The following is a 17,632-nucleotide window of genomic DNA, read 5'->3' as shown; positions in this document are numbered from 1 at the left end:
AAAATTGTCAAGTCAAGCGGAACGCGACCTGTCAACATCTCCTCCTTCACATTCTCCCGCAACTGGGGGTGCGAGGAAAAGGCTCAGAATTCCGAGCCCACCCGCTGGCGGTGATGCAGGGCAGTCTGGAGCGACTGCTGATGCTGACATCTGGTCCGGACTGAAGGACCTGACAACGATTACGGACATGTCGTCTACTGTCACTGCATATGATTCTCTCAACATTGATAGAATGGTGGAGGATTATATGAGTGACCGCATCCAAGTAGGCACGTCACACAGTCCGTACTTATACTGGCAGGAAAAAGAGGCAATTTGGAGGCCCTTGCACAAACTGGCTTTATTCTACCTAAGTTGCCCTCCCACAAGTGTGTACTCCGAAAGAGTGTTTAGTGCCGCCGCTCACCTTGTCAGCAATCGGCGTACGAGGTTACATCCAGAAAATGTGGAGAAGATGATGTTCATTAAAATGAATTATAATCAATTCCTCCGCGGAGACATTGACCAGCAGCAATTGCCTCCACAAAGTACACAGGGAGCTGAGATGGTGGATTCCAGTGGGGACGAATTGATAATCTGTGAGGAGGGGGATGTACACGGTGATATATCAGAGGGTGAAGATGAGGTGGACATCTTGCCTCTGTAGAGCCAGTTTGTGCAAGGAGAGATTAATTGCTTCTTTTTTGGGGGGGGTCCAAACCAACCCGTCATATCAGTCACAGTCGTGTGGCAGACCCTGTCACTGAAATGATGGGTTGGTTAAAGTGTGCATGTCCTGTTTTGTTTATACAACATAAGGGTGGGTGGGAGGGCCCAAGGACTATTCCATCTTGCACCTCTTTTTTCTTTTCTTTTTCTTTGCATCATGTGCTGATTGGGGAGGGTTTTTTGGAAGGGACATCCTGCGTGACACTGCAGTGCCACTCCTAGATGGGCCCGGTGTTTGTGTCGGCCACTAGGGTCGCTAATCTTACTCACACAGTCAGCTACCTCATTGCGCCTCTTTTTTTCTTTGCGTCATGTGCTGTTTGGGGAGGGTTTTTTGGAAGGGACATCCTGCGTGACACTGCAGTGCCACTCCTAGATGGGCCCGGTGTTTGTGTCGGCCACTAGGGTCGCTAATCTTACTCACACAGTCAGCTACCTCATTGCGCCTCTTTTTTTCTTTGCGTCATGTGCTGTTTGGGGAGGGTTTTTTGGAAGGGCCATCCTGCGTGACACTGCAGTGCCACTCCTAGATGGGCCCGGTGTTTGTGTCGGCCACTAGGGTCGCTAATCTTACTCACACAGCTACCTCATTGCGCCTCTTTTTTTCTTTGCGTCATGTGCTGTTTGGGGAGGGTTTTTTGGAAGGGCCATCCTGCGTGACACTGCAGTGCCACTCCTAGATGGGCCCGGTGTTTGTGTCGGCCACTAGGGTCGCTAATCTTACTCACACAGCTACCTCATTGCGCCTCTTTTTTTCTTTGCGTCATGTGCTGTTTGGGGAGGGTTTTTTGGAAGGGACATCCTGCGTGACACTGCAGTGCCACTCCTAGATGGGCCCGGTGTTTGTGTCGGCCACTAGGGTCGCTTATCTTACTCACACAGCGACCTCGGTGCAAATTTTAGGACTAAAAATAATATTGTGAGGTGTGAGGTATTCAGAATAGACTGAAAATGAGTGTAAATTATGGTTTTTGAGGTTAATAATACTTTGGGATCAAAATGACCCCCAAATTCTATGATTTAAGCTGTTTTTTAGTGTTTTTGGAAAAAAACACCCGAATCCAAAACACACCCGAATCCGACAAAAAAAATTCGGTGAGGTTTTGCCAAAACGCGTTCGAACCCAAAACACGGCCGCGGAACCGAACCCAAAACCAAAACACAAAACCCGAAAAATTTCAGGCGCTCATCTCTAGTTTAAATCCCAGGTATGACAAAAAAGGAGGGAAGCTGAAAGTGAAAGAAATTAATACAGATAATTGACAAGGAAACTCCCTACTGCAGTGATATGTGGCACACTTTGCACACACCTAGTTACTGCCCTGGCAATGGGAAATTTCTCCACTGGCTCACTTCTCCACTCTTTTCACTGCTTCATGAATAGACCTGATAGATTGCACTACAATTTTACAGCTGAGTTCAGACCCTGCTTGCTTAGTTTGCATTGCAAGTTTATGTTGCCAGAGAGGTTCCGAAGAGAGGTTCTCTGCTACACACAAAAAAGTAGCCTTTAGTACAATGGTAAATACCTTTTAAAGATGGCCATATTTTCTATGGGGACTGCTTTTGCAACTGAAAACAGAGGGACCCCTGCAGATATAATGTCTTTGATATGTGACGTTGCCCTATAATAAATATCCTCAATACTTAAATAACGCAGCAATCCTTGACCGCAAATGTACTCTAAATAGACACTCTAAGCTTCCCCAAAAACATAAAGTAAAAATTACTCTTAAAAGATATAAAAGCATGTGGCTCTTCTAAGTATTCATTCAAAAATTCAAAATTGTATTTTATTTGAGATCAACAAATACTCCATAATGTGGTATCCATGTAAATATGTTTTACATATTTAATTCTAATAACTAGACTGGATCAGAGCTCAAGGTCTCGGAACTTGCAGTAAGTGTAAGGATCAGAGAGGAGAATTGGGAGGAATAGGCTTAAGATGAAGCTATCAGTAATACTGTTCCTGCTGACCCTTTCAGAAAATTACTACATTTAAGTTCATTAATAGGCCCCACAAAACAGTATATAGGGCCTAATTCAGATCTGATCGCTGCTGTGCGTTTTCGCTGCGCATGCATATGCACTGCAATGCGCAGGTGCGGGCTCAAGCATTTTCAGGGAGGGTGTCTGACGTCAGCTCTGGCCCCGATCAGCAGGATTCAATAGCCCCCTTCACATCTCCATCTTCCCAGGTTGGATCCGGCATTGGAGCCTAAGCGCTGGCTTCCTGCCTGGCAATTTTCTGGTTCAGTTGCCATAGCGGTGGGGGGCAGAGCCGGCAGCGGCGCTGGGAGATGAGCTCATCTCTACGCCGCCTCTCTATATGTAGTAAACGGCTCCCGGGTCGCATCGATCCGGGAACCCGTTAAACTGCCACTGACCTGGTATTCAACCTGGGAATAACCCTTCTTATAACCCGGGTTGAATTACCGGGTCAGGCAACCCGGGAATTCTCATGGGCCCCTGTCACATCGCACAGTGACCTGTGTCGACCCAGCAATATGTCGAGTCGATACCGGGTTATTTTTGCTATGTGAAAGGGGTATAAGTCCTGGGCTGCACAGAGACTGCACAAAATCAGTTTGTGCAGCTCTGCTACACATGCAATCGCACACTTGCACAGCGAAAATACACTCCCCCTGTAGGTGGCGATTATCTCATCGCAGGGCAGCAAAAAACGCAGCCCAGCAATCAGATCTGAATTAGGCCCATAGTTCAGAAAAAAATCAGATATCACTTTCTTTACTTAGTTGAATAAATATAGCAAATCTTGGGCCAAAAAAGTTAAATCCTGATCTACAATTAACATCTGCAAAACAAGCATATAACCTAATAAAAAAGGCAGATAATACTGATATACATTGATTAGATAATAAGATAAGTGCAGTGAGTAAGTGTCTAATGGAGATGTAACACATTTAAAAAATAAAATAAATAATTTCCTCATCTGATAATAAGATGACTTGCAAATTGTTGCTCTTAAACTTTCTGATGACATCTAGTGGAAACATAGGCAGACATCAAAATTATTACTAACCAATTTACTTGTGAACTGTAGATTTCAGCTAACGTATTTCAGGGTATCCGGTCTCGAAGGTCAACCACACTTAGGTCGACAATGTCTAGGTCGACCTCTGTTGGTCGACAGTAAGTAGGTTGACAGGGACTCTAGGTCGACATGACAAAAGGTCAACATGAGTTTTACAAAAAAAAAAATGATTTTTAAAAAAAACTTTTTCATACTTTACCATCCACGTGGACTACAATTGGGAACGGTAACCGGTGCCGAGCGCAGCGGCAGCGAAGTGAGGCACCTTGCTCGAAGCATGGCGAGCGAAGCGAACCATGCGAGGGGACAAGGTGCACTAATTGGGGTTCCCGGTCACTGTACGGAGAAAACGACACTAAAAAAGTAAAAAAACTCATGTCGACCTTCTGTCATGTTGACCTAGTACATGCATGTCGACCTAGAATCCATATCGACCTACTTACTATCGACCAATCATGGTCGACCTAGACACTGTCTTGGTGTCGACCTTGCATACCACACCCGTATTGCAGATGAATATGAAAAGATAGTAGTCTAGTCTCTCAGATTATTTTATTGCAACCATAACCTACTGTCACAGCCATAACTAGTGCTGTGCCAGCGGTGCCTTGCCCACAGTGCACGAGCACTGTGGGCGCACCATCCGACAGCACCCATACAGCCGCTCACCAGCTCTTGCCGCCACTGCCTCCTGCTGCCATTACCTGAGGCGCTGCCCTGTATGTAGTGGTGTTCTCGGCTCCTTCTCTGACGAGCACACCACTATATACAAGGTAGCACGCAGCGACGCAGCTTCCCTTCTCCCCGGATTCTTCACTCCCCTGCATTGTCTCCAGAGTCGAGGGAGAGTCGTGATTACATCTCTCCCAGCCCTAGCTCACCCCCACAGTGCCCAGCGCTCAGGAGCCTCGGATGTTGGTTTCTAAAGGCCCGTACACACTGGCCGATATATCGGCCGTTCTCTTGAACGGTCGATATATCGCGGGTCCGTCGGACAGTGTGTACGGCCGATACATCTGTGAACTCCGTAGTTCACAGACATATCGCGTCGGCCCCACAGCACATTGGCGTGTCGCTGTGTGTGTACGGGCGGTCGGCCGATAGCCCGTACACATGCTGCGGCGGCCGACGGTGATTGACAGCTGAACTGGGCGGGCGTGTGTACACGCCTGCCCAGTTCATGACGTCAGTCCCTGACGGATCGACCAGTGTGTCTTAGGATTACTGAAGTACAATTAATTTATTACATGAATAGATGAAGAATATTAATATCTTCAATGTATTTATACTGGGAAAACTTATGGTTTTTACTCCAGCTCCAACCGTTCATATATTTTGGATATTTGTGCAATGCTCTTTCCCCAATAGCCTTAATTATTTGATTTAAGCTTACCACTGTATTAATCATTCGTTTCCCCTGCGTCCTGCAATACCACAATACAACACGTCCAAAGCCGTAACTAGGTGTGGGTGGATGGTGCTTCGCACACAGGGCATTTGCGCTGTGGGTACTCCATCCGCATCCACCCCGATTGACCACTAGCTGCAGCGCTTCCCACTATAACAGTAGTGTTGAGCCTGGCTCCTTTACCGGACCAGGAAAGCACTGCCCAACCCACAGGGAGCACCCAGGAAGGTACTGCCACCTTTCCCCCCCCCCCACACACACACACACAGACCCAGGGAAGCACTGCCCCCCACAGACTCAGCAGCCAGTGAAGCACTGCCACTAACATACCCAACACCCAGGGAAGCCCCCCCCCCCACCCCACACACAGACCCAGCACCCAAGGAAGCACTGCCCCCACTCACATACCCAGCACCCAGGGAGGCACTGACCACCATAGACTCAGCACGCAAGGTAGAACTCCCCCCCCCCCCCCCCCAGCCCCAGCCCTCAGGGAAGCACTGCTCCACACAGTCCCAGAACCCAGGGAGGCACTGCCCCCCCCCCCCCCCACGGACCCTGTACCCAGGAGAACACTGCCCCCACAGACCCGGCACTCAGGGAAGCACTGCCCTCCATAGACCCTGCACCCAGGGATGCACTGCACCCCCCACAGACCATGCACCCAGAGGAGCACTTACCTTACAAACAGATTCAGCATCCCCCCCCCACAGAGCCATCACCTGCCAGAGACCCAGTACCTAGGAGAGCCCCCCACCACCAGTCCCAGCACCCAAGAAATTACTCAACAGACCCAGCACGCCACCCCCTACAAGACACACACACACCCCGCAAGAGAACACCCCCCTCCCCGTACAAGAACCCTCTCACTTGCCTACATTTTCCGCACATCTCTGATCAAAACTCACCAAATTTCCAGCAGTATATACTGCTGTACCTGTGTATAATGCCCACATGAACCCTGTGGCTCATATATTGTGTGCAAATCTGGCTATGGTACTAGTTAGTGCCTCTCTAGGCATTTACCTCACCGCACATCCCTGGTATACGCCAGTATGGAATACCGCTACTTCAAGGCAAAGCACTGTTTAGAATTTGGGCTTTCCCTATTAACAGCTGCACTGTGATTAGCCACAGCAGGGGCGATGCCGGGTGCTCCTCTTTGATTGGCTGTTGACTGGTCACCAGCAGTTGCGATTGGTCAGTCCTGCCACCTTTCAGGGCGGTGATGCAAAAGTGCGAAAATTCAAAAGGCAGTGGCAGCCGGAGCTGAGTAAGTCGTGAGCTGGCAGCTGTATAAGTATATACATATCCGGTAAGCACCCAATTGGAGGTGCATAGTTGTTCCACACATATTGTCAGGACCGGGGACACAGGCTCTGTGTGCAGCTAGGAGTATGGATTCCTGAGGGCACCTGTGTCATAATATTATACAGGGGGGTACTCACGGAGCGATCGCTGCTTAAAATGTAAGCAATCTGACTAGATTGCTTAGATTTTAAGCAGTGATCTCTCCGAGTGTACCCCCACAGTGATAGCGATGCGTGGCCCCGTGCATCGCTATCGCTGGGTGAAATGAGCGCCCCCCCGTCTCGCCCCTCACCCTCAGCACACATCGCGCTGTGCTGAGTGGGGGGAGAGATGTGTGCTGAGCGGTTCGCTCAGCACACATCTCTCCCCAAATCAGGCCGTGAATACGGCCCTTAAGTCTCAGAATGTCCTGCTGCCCCAGGCATGCTAGTAATCAAAGTTCCACAGCAGCTGGAGATGGGTGTAGTATGGTATGGCGGCGGCCGGGCTCCCAGCGACCACCATACCGGCGCCGGGAGCCTGACCGCCGGCATACCGACAGTGTGGCGAGCGCAAATGAGCCCCTTGCGGGCACGGTGGCGCGCTACGCGCGCCACGCTATTTTATTCTCCCTCCAGGGGGATCGTGGACCCCCACGAGGGAGAATAAGTGTCGGTATGCCGGCTGTCGGGATCCCGGCGCCGGTATACTGTGCGCCAGGATCCCGACAGCTGGCATACTGAAGACCACCCCTGGAGACACCCCCGCCCTAATTCACAATATTACAGATAGCAGCCAGACAATTGAATGTGGCTACTTATTGTATGTGTATTTTATAGGGCAGCTAAGTGTGCATGTTTATATATTGTAAAGCTCAACGGAATATGCTGCGCTATATAAGAAACTCCCCACACAGTTCCCACCATCCTCAAGCTCCAAGATGGTGGAGGATGGAGTGGATTAGGGTGGCTCCAGCTCTCTCGATGGTCGCTCCGGCAATGTCCCTCTGCTCAGCGGGAGTGCAGCTGGATTTCGCATCGGTGTGTTCCTTCCTGGCGCAGTACGGTGCTGCCCTGGACCTGCTCGAGGCACTGGAGAAGAGCAGAGCAGGCGAGGGGGAGGATGGAGGAGGAAGAACAGCAGGGCCAAGATGGCTTGTTATGGAGAAGAGGAGTGGGAGACATGCTAATTGGTGGGGGACCCGGTGGTCTGTGTTTGGATAGGTTTTAATCCTGGGGAAATAGAAACTTCTGGAAAACTAAGTAAAAGTGTGGTATGAAAACAATTCAATCACTAAACAGAAATATTAACAAATATGTAATAGCTGTACATAGCAACATAACATTCTATTACAGGCTTAACACTCAATATACATACAGTGTCATAGGCAAACGCAGGGGGGATTCCTGTTGCCTGGAAACCCCTCCTCCTCTTGGCAAGTGGCTCAAATTAGCAATGGTATACAATACGATTACTAGAGCTGCCACCACAACAACATGCAGTGTGAGGGACAGAGCAGAGATACTGCTCATGCCCAGTGGTAGCAGCTTCTTCTACCAAGTTTGCTTTGTGAGTGGATCTGAGTCCTCAATCAATGTACTGGACCAGCGAGTAGCTACCAGGAAGAAGAGACAGGAGCTGTACCATGAGGTGGGAAAATGTGTGCTTAGAAAATGCAGTACTTATTCTATTACTGTATGTTTGTGTTTTTATTTATTATTTAAATATGTTTGATACAGCCTATACTATAGAACATCTACTGTATGTGGTAAATATTAATACTGTATTCTATACAGTATCCAGTGTAGGTGGTTCCTCTACTGCTCCCCAAGACTCCCGCACTTGCGCAAATGTTCAGCAGAGTTGGAGATTGTGGAATGCATTTTGAAACCCCCCTCTAGAAAATCATGCTTTTGCCACTTTGTGTGTATGTAAAATGTGTTGTTTTTTTTAAGTCATATAAAGTTTATTGTAAAGAGATGAACATACACACAGCAAGGGACAGTACAAAAAATGTCAAATACCATGTAAGTACAAAACAGGGAAGGGAGGGGGGAATGCATGATAGTAATCAAGAGGTATGCACAGTCACTGCAATAAAGTAGAATAAATACCAATATATAGAAGTGTGACTGTATAGAAAAGTAGCAACAAGTACATAAACTGAGGAAAACACCATAGACATCCAATGAGGAAACGCACATAAGTTTAAGCGTCAAATATAAGTCTGAGTATTGTCAGAGGAGCGATAAAAAATAAGGGAAAGAGAGGAGAGAAGGGAAAAAGATTGGGGTGTGGGGGGTGAAGGGAGCGGAGGGCGACAAGGGCATCCTAACGTACCGGGAAACAGGTGGGGGAGAAAAAAAGAGGAGAGAAAGAAAAAGAAAAAAAAGCAAGCAGTAAGGCAAATGTTTGCAGACCCAGGGCTGAAATTAACCAAGACCCGGGAGAGGAGTATTGTGTAATCTAAACCAGGGAAGCCAGATGGAGTGGAATTGTTTCACTGTGTTGTTTTGTAAGCTTGTACAGGTTGAGTATCCCATATCCAAATATTCAGAAATACGGAATATTCCGAAATACGGACTTTTTTGAGTGAGAGTCAAATAGTGAAACCTTTGTTTTCTGATGGCTCAATGTACACAAACATTGTTTAATACACAAAGTTATTAATAATATTGTATTAAATGACCTTCAGGCTGTGTGTATAAGGTCTATATGAAACATAAATGATTTGTGTGAATGTACACACACTTTGTTTAATGCAAAAAGTTATAAAAAATATTGGCTAAAATGACCTTCAGGCTGTGTGTATAAGGTGTATATGAAACATAGATGCATTCTGTGCTCAGACTTAGGTCCCATCACCATGATATCTAATTATGGTATGCAATTATTCCAAAATACGGAAAAATCTGATATCCAAAATACCTCTGGTCCCAAGCATTTTGGATAAGGGATACTCAACCTGTAATATATTTCATTTTGTTAACAAACCATATCCTATTTATTAGTTCCTGATGACTGGACGCATCACAAAACGTTCCAATTACAGGCAATTTGATATCTAGCTGCACAAGATACACGAAAAACCAATTTGTTGGAATCCTTGGAGGTATTATCAATGGGAGCACAAAGGAGTAGGTTAATAGGGGAAAGGCGCTCTGAGAGAACGACCAGTTGGGCTACAAGACGACGGACCATGGGGGTCATTCCGAGTTGTTCGCTCGGTAAAAATCTTCGCATCGCAGCGATTTTCCGCTTAATGCGCATGCGCAATGTCCGCACTGCGACTGCGCCAAGTAAATTTGCTATGCACTTAGGAATTTTACTCACGGCATTTTCATCGTTCTGGCGATCGTAATGTGATTGACAGGAAATGGGTGTTACTGGGCGGAAACAGGCCGTTTTATGGGCGTGTGGGAAAAAACGCTACCGTTTCCGGAAAAAACGCAGGAGTGGCTGGAGAAATGGGGGAGTGTCTGCGCGAACGCTGGGTGTGTTTGTGACGTCAAACCAGGAACGACAAGCAGTGAAATGATCGCAGATGCCGAGTAAGTCTGAAGCTACTCAGAAACTGCTACGAGGTGTGTAATCGCAATATTGCGAATACATCGTTCGCAATTTTAAGATGCTAAGATTCACTCCCAGTAGGCGGCGGCTTAGCATGAGCAAATCTGCTAAAATTCACTTGCGAGCGAACAACTCGGAATGACCCCCCATGTTCCAATAGCGTACAATCACGGGGCATGTCCCCCACACATTATAAAATGAACATATCTGTCCGCATTGTCTTCACCACAAGTCACGGGTAGTAGGGTAGATTTGGTGCAGTCGCTCTGGTACCATCGCGTGGAAAACTTTGTACGAGTTCTCACGTATAGCAATACCAATAGAGCATTTAGATACTGCTGAGCGAATGGTGTCTTATACCTCATCCTCTAACCGTTGCCCAAGGTCTGCCTCCCAAGCTTGTTCGTGAGGCTCTAGAGGGGGAGACTCCAATGCCGGAACAGATTTATAAAGGATTGAGATCGTGCCCCTGTCAGTAGTAGTATGTAAGCATAATCTTTCCATGGGGGAAGGAACATGCAGGGGATATGAGGGACACCGTGAGTAAATAAAATGACGGATTTGCAAGTACTGGAAGTGTAGGGAGTTAGGGATACCATGTGTATTCTGAAGGTCGGCAAATTATTTTATAGCAATAGTGTTTGTGACATGGTAAACCCTCGTAATGCCTGTTTAAATCCAGGGGAGAGCCATTGCAGGAGAGAGCTCCGGCATGAAAGCAGGATTATTCCAAAGGGAAGTGAGGCGAGGATTTGAGGACAGCTTTAGATTCTTGTTGAGAGATTCCTAAGTGCGAAGCCAGGGGCGGATCCAGAAGAAAATGATAGGGAGGGCACCATGGAAGGGGCAAGTACATTTGCGTGCGGCTTCGGTGCATGTGAGGTGGCGCATCTTATACAATGCCCACAGTTGTAGCGCTCATTATGCAATGTCCACTATACTGGTAGTGCCCCTTATATAGACCCCAAAGTAGTGGTGCCCCTTTTGCAATGCCCGTATTGCCCCCAGTAGTAATGTTGCCTGTAGTAATGCCCCCAGTCATTATGCCCCCAGTGGTAATTCCCCTGCAGTCATGACCCCAGTAGTTTACCCCCCCCCCTTTAGTTTAGCCTCCCAGTGGTAATGCCCTCAGTAGTTTAGCCACCAGTAGTAATGCCCCCCTGTAGTTTGCCCCATTGTAATTTAGTCCCTGTAGTTATGCCCCCTTGTAGCTTAGCCTTCAGTAGTAATGCCCCAGTAGTTTGGCCCCTGTAGTTATCCCCCAGTAGTTTGGACCCTGTAGTTAAGCCCCCAGTAGTTTGGCCCCCCTGTAGTTTAGCCCCAAGTAGTAATGCCCCTGTAGTTAAGCCGCCAGTAGTAATGCCCCTGTAGTTACGCCGCCAGTAGTTGGCACCTTTGTAGTTGGCCCCCAGTAATAGTCCCCCAGTAGTTTGCCCCCAGTAGATGCCCCCCAGTAATAATGTCCTCCAGTAGTTTGCCCCAGTAGTAATGCCCCTTATGAGTTTGCCCCCAATAGATGACCTCCCAGTAGTAATGCCCCCAGTAGATGCCCCCAGTAATAATGCCCCCAGTAGATGCCCCCCAGTAAAAATGTCCCCAGTAGCTGCCCCCAATAGACGACCGCCCCAGTAGTAATGCCCCCGGTAGATGTCCCCCAGTAATAATGGCCCAGTAGCTGCCCCCAATAGATGACCCCCCAGTAGTAATGTCCTCAGTAGATGCCCCCCAGTAATAATGTCCTCCAGTAGTTTGCACCCAGTAGTAATGCCCATTATGAGTTTGCCCCCAATAGATGACCTCCCAGTAGTAATGCCCCCAGTAGATGCCCCCCAGTAATAATGCCCCCAGTAGATGCCCCCCAGTAATAATGTCCCCCAGTAGCTGCCCCAATAGATGACCCCCCCAGTAGTAATGCCCCCAGTAGATGCCCCTCAGTAATAATGCCCCAGTAGCTGCCCCCAATAGATGACCCCCCAGTAGTAATGCCCTCAGTAGATGCCCCCCAGTAATAATGCCCCAGTAGCTGCCCCCAATAGATGACCCCCAGTAATAATGCCCCCTACGAGTTTGCCCCAATAGATGACCCCCCTGTAGTAATGCCCCCAGTAGATGGCCCCCAGTAAAAATGTCCCCCAGTAGCTGCCCCCAATAGATGACCCCTCAGTAGTGATGCCCCCAGTAGATGCCCCCCAGTTATAATGCCCCAGTAGTTTGCCCCCCCAGTAGTAATGCCCCTTGTTGATGCCCCCCCAGTAGTAATGTCCCCCGTAGTTTGCCCCCAGGAGATGCCCCCGCTGCATTAAGGAAGAAAAAAACATACTTACCGAGCCCCGTTCCTGCGCCGCTGCAGTCCTCCTCCTCCCTGGGCATCCGCTCCTCAGTCACTCAGCACTATGAGAGAGACGTCATGACTGACATCTCTCCCATAGCGCACAGTGACAGCGCCGGAAGCCGGAGCTCAGTACTGAGCTCCTGCCTCCGGCTGCCGCTGTGCAGGGAGACGAGCGCCCGCTGGTAACACAATCTCAGCGGGCGCCCGTCATCTCCCTGTGCGACGCAGGGGGAGAACGGGGACGGAGGCCAGAAATGACAGGGGGGGCACGGACCCGAGTGCCCCCCCCCCCCTGGATCCGCCACTGTGCGAAGCGTTAACTTGACTGTAGGGGTAGGAGAATTAAATTGTGGATAGAGTGTAAGGGTTAACCATGGCAGAAAGGAAATCAAGTGGATGCCTATTAAATCACTCTCCAGGTTGACCCATCTTTTGGTGTACTGCGGGGCATGCCAGGCTATCAACTGACTTAACCGGGTAGCATGAAAATAACGTTGGAGGATGGGAAGTCCGAGACCCCCATTTTGAGAGTGTTTAGCTAAAATGTCCCACCTAGTTCGTGGCTTCTTGCGGTTCCATATGAATTTACAGAATACCGTTTGGAGGGTGTGGAGAGAGTGTGATGGGATTTGAATTGGGAGGGTTTGGAACAAGTACAAAAGTTTAGGAAGTGCGTTCATTTTTATGGCTGAAATACGGCCTATACATGACAAAAAAATAGGATTCCCAGCGCTGGAGATCTTAGGGGATTAATTTAAAAAGAGGAGGATAGTTAGTTCAGTAGAGAGAGTCATAAGGTTTGGTGAGGTGGACTCCCAAATATTTGAGCGAATGGTTACGCCAGCAAAAGTCAAAATTCAATTGTAATAGAGTCCTAATAGCCCCAGGTATGTGAAGAGGTAAGGCTTCCGATTTAGACTGATTAATTTTGTATCCCCCCGAAAGATTACCATACACGGAGAGTTCGTGAAATAGGTTTGGGAGGGCAATAAGTGGATTAGTTAGTGTGAGGAGGATATCATCAGCAAATAAAGACAGGGTATATTGGGAGCAATTAATAGAGATACCACTAATATATCCGGGTTGGCCCGTATACGGTTAGCAAGAGGTTCAATAATAAGCGCGAAAATGAGGGGGGATAGTGGGCACCCCTGTCTAGTTCCATTAGCAATCGAAAAAAGGTTCATATACAAGGTCATTAGCAAGTATCTTAGCTGAGGGATTGTAGTGTAAGGATTGTATGGCTTGGAGGAACTTTCCCCGAAAACTAAAGTGCTGGAAAGTCTGGAGCATAAATGGCCAAGAGACCCTATCAAAGGCCTTCTCCGCGTCCAGGGCAAGCACCAAAGAAGGAATCCAATGAACATTAATGTAATGGATAAAGTCAATAGTGCATCTGGTGTTATCTAGTGCTTGTCTGGACAGGACAAAACCCACTTGATCCAGGTGGATCAGGGAGGGAAGTATAGGACTGAGCCTGTTGGCCAAGATTTTAGCAAAAATCTTGAGGTCTGTGTTCAAAAGCGATATAGGCCGATAGTTAGATAGAAGTTGTGGATCTTTGTTGGGTTTTGGGTTGACAGTAATCGTGGCCTTAGTAGTTTGGGAATGAAAAAGGGGTGCCTTCCAGGATAAGGTTAAATACTGTGAAAAGATGAGGATTAAAGATGATTGAAAGGTTTTATAGTATAACATAGGAAAGCCGTCCAGACCAGGTGCTTTAGAAGGATTTTGTGTTTGAAGAGCTATATGTATCTCGTCTTCAGTTATGGGCCTGTCTAGACCAAGAGAGGTCTCTGAGTCTATATGAGAAACATTGGAAGAAGAGAGATAATTGGAGATTGACGGGTCGGTAGGAGCCGTTGGGTCCAAGGAGTCGGAGAGATTGTAGAGTTTATCATAATATTCTCTAAACAGAGAGTTAATAGTGACCGGGTTATATTGCAAGGACCCTGAATTGCCCTTAATAGCTGAAATGGCAACACTCTCCAAGCTTTCAATCTGTTAATTAGTAAGGTATCAGCCTTGTTACTCTTTTTATAGAACCGCTGTTTAAGCCAGTGGAGAGCCTTCTCGGTCCTTTCAGAAAGAAAAGGCGTTAAGAGCTGCCCTTGCGGTCGTAAATTGAGTGTAAAGAGCATGCGAGGGGTGTTGTTTATGGCGAGTTTCCAGAGTGTGGACCTCTTCCGTGAGAGAAGCCAATTTGAGTTTGTGTTCTTTATTTCTATGGAAGGCGTAACTGATAATGTGGTCTCTGATAAATGCTTTATGTGCTTCCCACACTAACGGGGTACATGAGGAATCGGAAATATTCAAGGAAAAATAGAGATGGCCAATGTAATTTTTTCCTGAAACTGTGGGATTTTCATCAGAGTTTCATTTAAACGCCAAGAGGGGCAGGAAATTTGAGTGTCCAAAAAAATCAAAGTTGCAGATAGAATGGAGTGGTCCAACCACACCACGTGTTAGTGATAATAGAAGAACCCAAGATATGCTTAGAGGCCAAGGTACAGCAGAGAAAAATGTCTTTGCGGGAATAAGATTGGTGTCGAATAGAAAAAAAAGTATAGTCTCTGGACGAAGGGTGTAGGGCTCGCCAGACATCGAAGAGTCCGGATCCTCTAATATGTCTATTTAGGGAGTGTGTTGAGGGGCCGTGTTGTGTGTGAGAAGAAGAGGAGAAGGATCTGTCTAAATGGTTATCAAGTACGGCATTGAAATCTCCTCCTAAGATCAAGTAACCCTTTCGGATTTTGTTCAGAGCACAGAAAAAAAGAATTGAAAAAGGAGGCTTGGCCAGAATTGGGGGAGTAGACATTAGCTATCGTACATTCCAGATGTCACAGTTTACCCATAAGTATGACATATTGTCTGTCAGAGTCACTGTGCGCAGAGTGGAGAGTAAATGGAATTTTACTATTTATCATGATCACCACCCCGTTGTGTTTAGATTGGCTGGAGGAATAATGGACTGTAGGAAATTGCTTAGAAATTAAAGTGGGATGTGAGAGAGCTTTAAAGTGGGTCTCTTAGATGAACGCTATCCCTGCCTTGAGAGTCCGCAGAGAGCGAAATAGAGAGGACTGCTTCTGCGGGGTATTTAAACCATTGACATTCATGGAGGCCAAGACTTGGGGCATTGGGGGTCATTCCGACCCGTTTGCATGCATCGGTTCTTCGCTGCGGTGCGAACGGGTCGGAAATGCGCAAGCGTTGCCTGGTGATGACCGTTGCCGGGCTATGACGCCGCCAGCGACAAATGTGATTGCAGCAGCGATCGCAAGAAGATGGACAGGCAGGAGGCGTTTCGGGGCGGATACTCACCGTTTCCAGCCGTTTTTGGGGAGTGGTAAGAAAAACGCAGGTCAAAGCCGGGACCTGCATCGCTGGATCCGTTGCACAGGGTAAGTAGGTCTAGGGCTAGTCTTGTTTTGTGTGAAACTTTTTTTAGCATAGCAGGGCTGCACAAGCATTCGCAGCTCTGCTATGCTAAAATACACTCCCCCATAGGCGGAGATTAGTTGATCGCACCAGCAGCAAAAAGTTGCTTGGTGTGATCAACTCGGAATGAGGGCCCTTGTGAGAAGAAATGAAGGAAAAGAAGAAGAAAAAGGAGAACAATAAAAAAAAAAAATGAGAGAGAGAGGATAGAAGAAGGTTCCCAATTCATCAGGGGCGAGGGAAAGAGAAGGAAAAAGGAGAGTGGAGGGGAATCTGTGTGGAAATTCCTCACGTCCAGCGGAGGAAAATGTACACAAAGTTCAGGTCCTTACGGCCCAAATTGGGGAAGTATCAGAGAACGTCCGTACTTCCTCAGGAGAAAGGAGAGGAAAAGATGTAGAGGCGAGCTGAATGTTGACAGTGCAAAAATACAAAACGTAGAGAGAGAAGTAACAGAGTAGAGGGTCTAGACCCTCCAGTGGTTCGGTAAACAAAAAGATATAAGTAAAGGCCAAAAAGTGGAGGCCACAGAAATACAAAAAATCTGTAAGTCTACAGTAAAATACGAAGTAAAGAACAATAAAGAAAGAAACTATAAACATATGAAATCTAGATAGAAAAACATAAATAATACCTTGCATGCAATAATGGTATTGAGTGAGGGTAGGAAGGTACTATCAATCGCGTCAGGGTGCCCCAGAGTAGGCTGCAGAGAGAGTAAGATTTGGGTGGGGTGTGTTTAAACTGAAATCTAAATTGCAGTGTAAAAATAACGTAGCCAGTATTTACCCTGCACAGAAACAAAATAACCCACCCAAATCTAACTCTCTCTTCACATGTTGTATCTGCGACACCTGCAGTGCACATGGTTTTGCCCAACTGCTAACAAATTTGCTGCTACGATCAGGTCTGAAATACCCCTAATGTCTCTAGAGGTCTCGTTCTGCACCTTTTGGAGAGTGTCTTCACGGGATTCTAGTTTCAAGCTCCTGGAAGACAACAAGGATAAGTCTGATCTAATAGAGGTGACTGCCTTGTCCAACTTGGACTCTAGAGAGTCCTTGAAATCCATTATGAGCAACCGCAGGGCCATAATATCTGCCTTAATAGCAGGGACATGTGAAGGAGCTGATTCATCTGTGTCCAGTTGCAAAGAGCGAGGTGAGGGAGGATCCTGTAGTGGAGAGTGTTTGTCGTGTTTATCATTTTTAGAAAAGTGTTGGGAAATGTCCCCTCTCGCTAGAGTGTTGGATTTACTCATGGCGAGACTCCTTGCGAGAAACAAATACACAAAGAATCAGGCAGATGCAAATGGTGGGTAGCCTTAAAATCAAAATCAGAAGGACAAAAAAGATAAACCACTGGAGGGCAGGACACTGGTCCTATCATTGAGGCACAGATGGGACAAAAAACCCGCTACAGAAAAAAGGTCCAGGGCATGGATCAGGGAGGTGCTACGGTCTCCGAAACGTGCAGTCGAACCCTCCTCAGCAGCATGGGTAATATTAAAAAGAAAGGGCAATTATAGCAGGGCTGAACTCCATCCAGTTCCAGCCAAGGGGCTTATAAGTGTGGCTGTTTATGTAAGATTGCTACTGTAGAGGAGTTCATCCCTATAAATGTGTGTCTTACAGTAAACAAGCAACAGGTAAACGTTAAATGTACAAGGCCTTCTTTAAGTCCTGTGTAGAATCCTTAGGTCTGATCTCTGGGCTCATTATCTGTGTGCTGCACTGTTGAAGGCAAGATGGCTACCTGTGCTGGGAATTGTCTGAGGCTACAGAAACTAGCAGTCAGGCAGCCCAAGCCCTAATGCTGAGTAAGG

The 17,632-nt window shown here is 47.3% G+C and overlaps 1 protein-coding gene across 1 annotated transcript in view; it reads left to right on the top strand.

Moving 5' to 3' along the window:
* Positions 1–17,632, top strand: part of ENPP7 (ectonucleotide pyrophosphatase/phosphodiesterase 7) — a 128,251-nt gene that overhangs the window by 17,019 nt on the left and 93,600 nt on the right. The gene's annotated exons all lie outside the window — the stretch shown is intronic.

Source organism: Pseudophryne corroboree, chromosome 3 (genome assembly GCF_028390025.1).
Source record: "Pseudophryne corroboree isolate aPseCor3 chromosome 3, aPseCor3.hap2, whole genome shotgun sequence".
Taxonomy (NCBI): Eukaryota; Metazoa; Chordata; class Amphibia; order Anura; family Myobatrachidae; genus Pseudophryne; species Pseudophryne corroboree.
The sequence above is the reverse complement of the archived record's forward strand: the minus strand, read 5'-3'. Positions and strand labels throughout refer to the sequence as shown.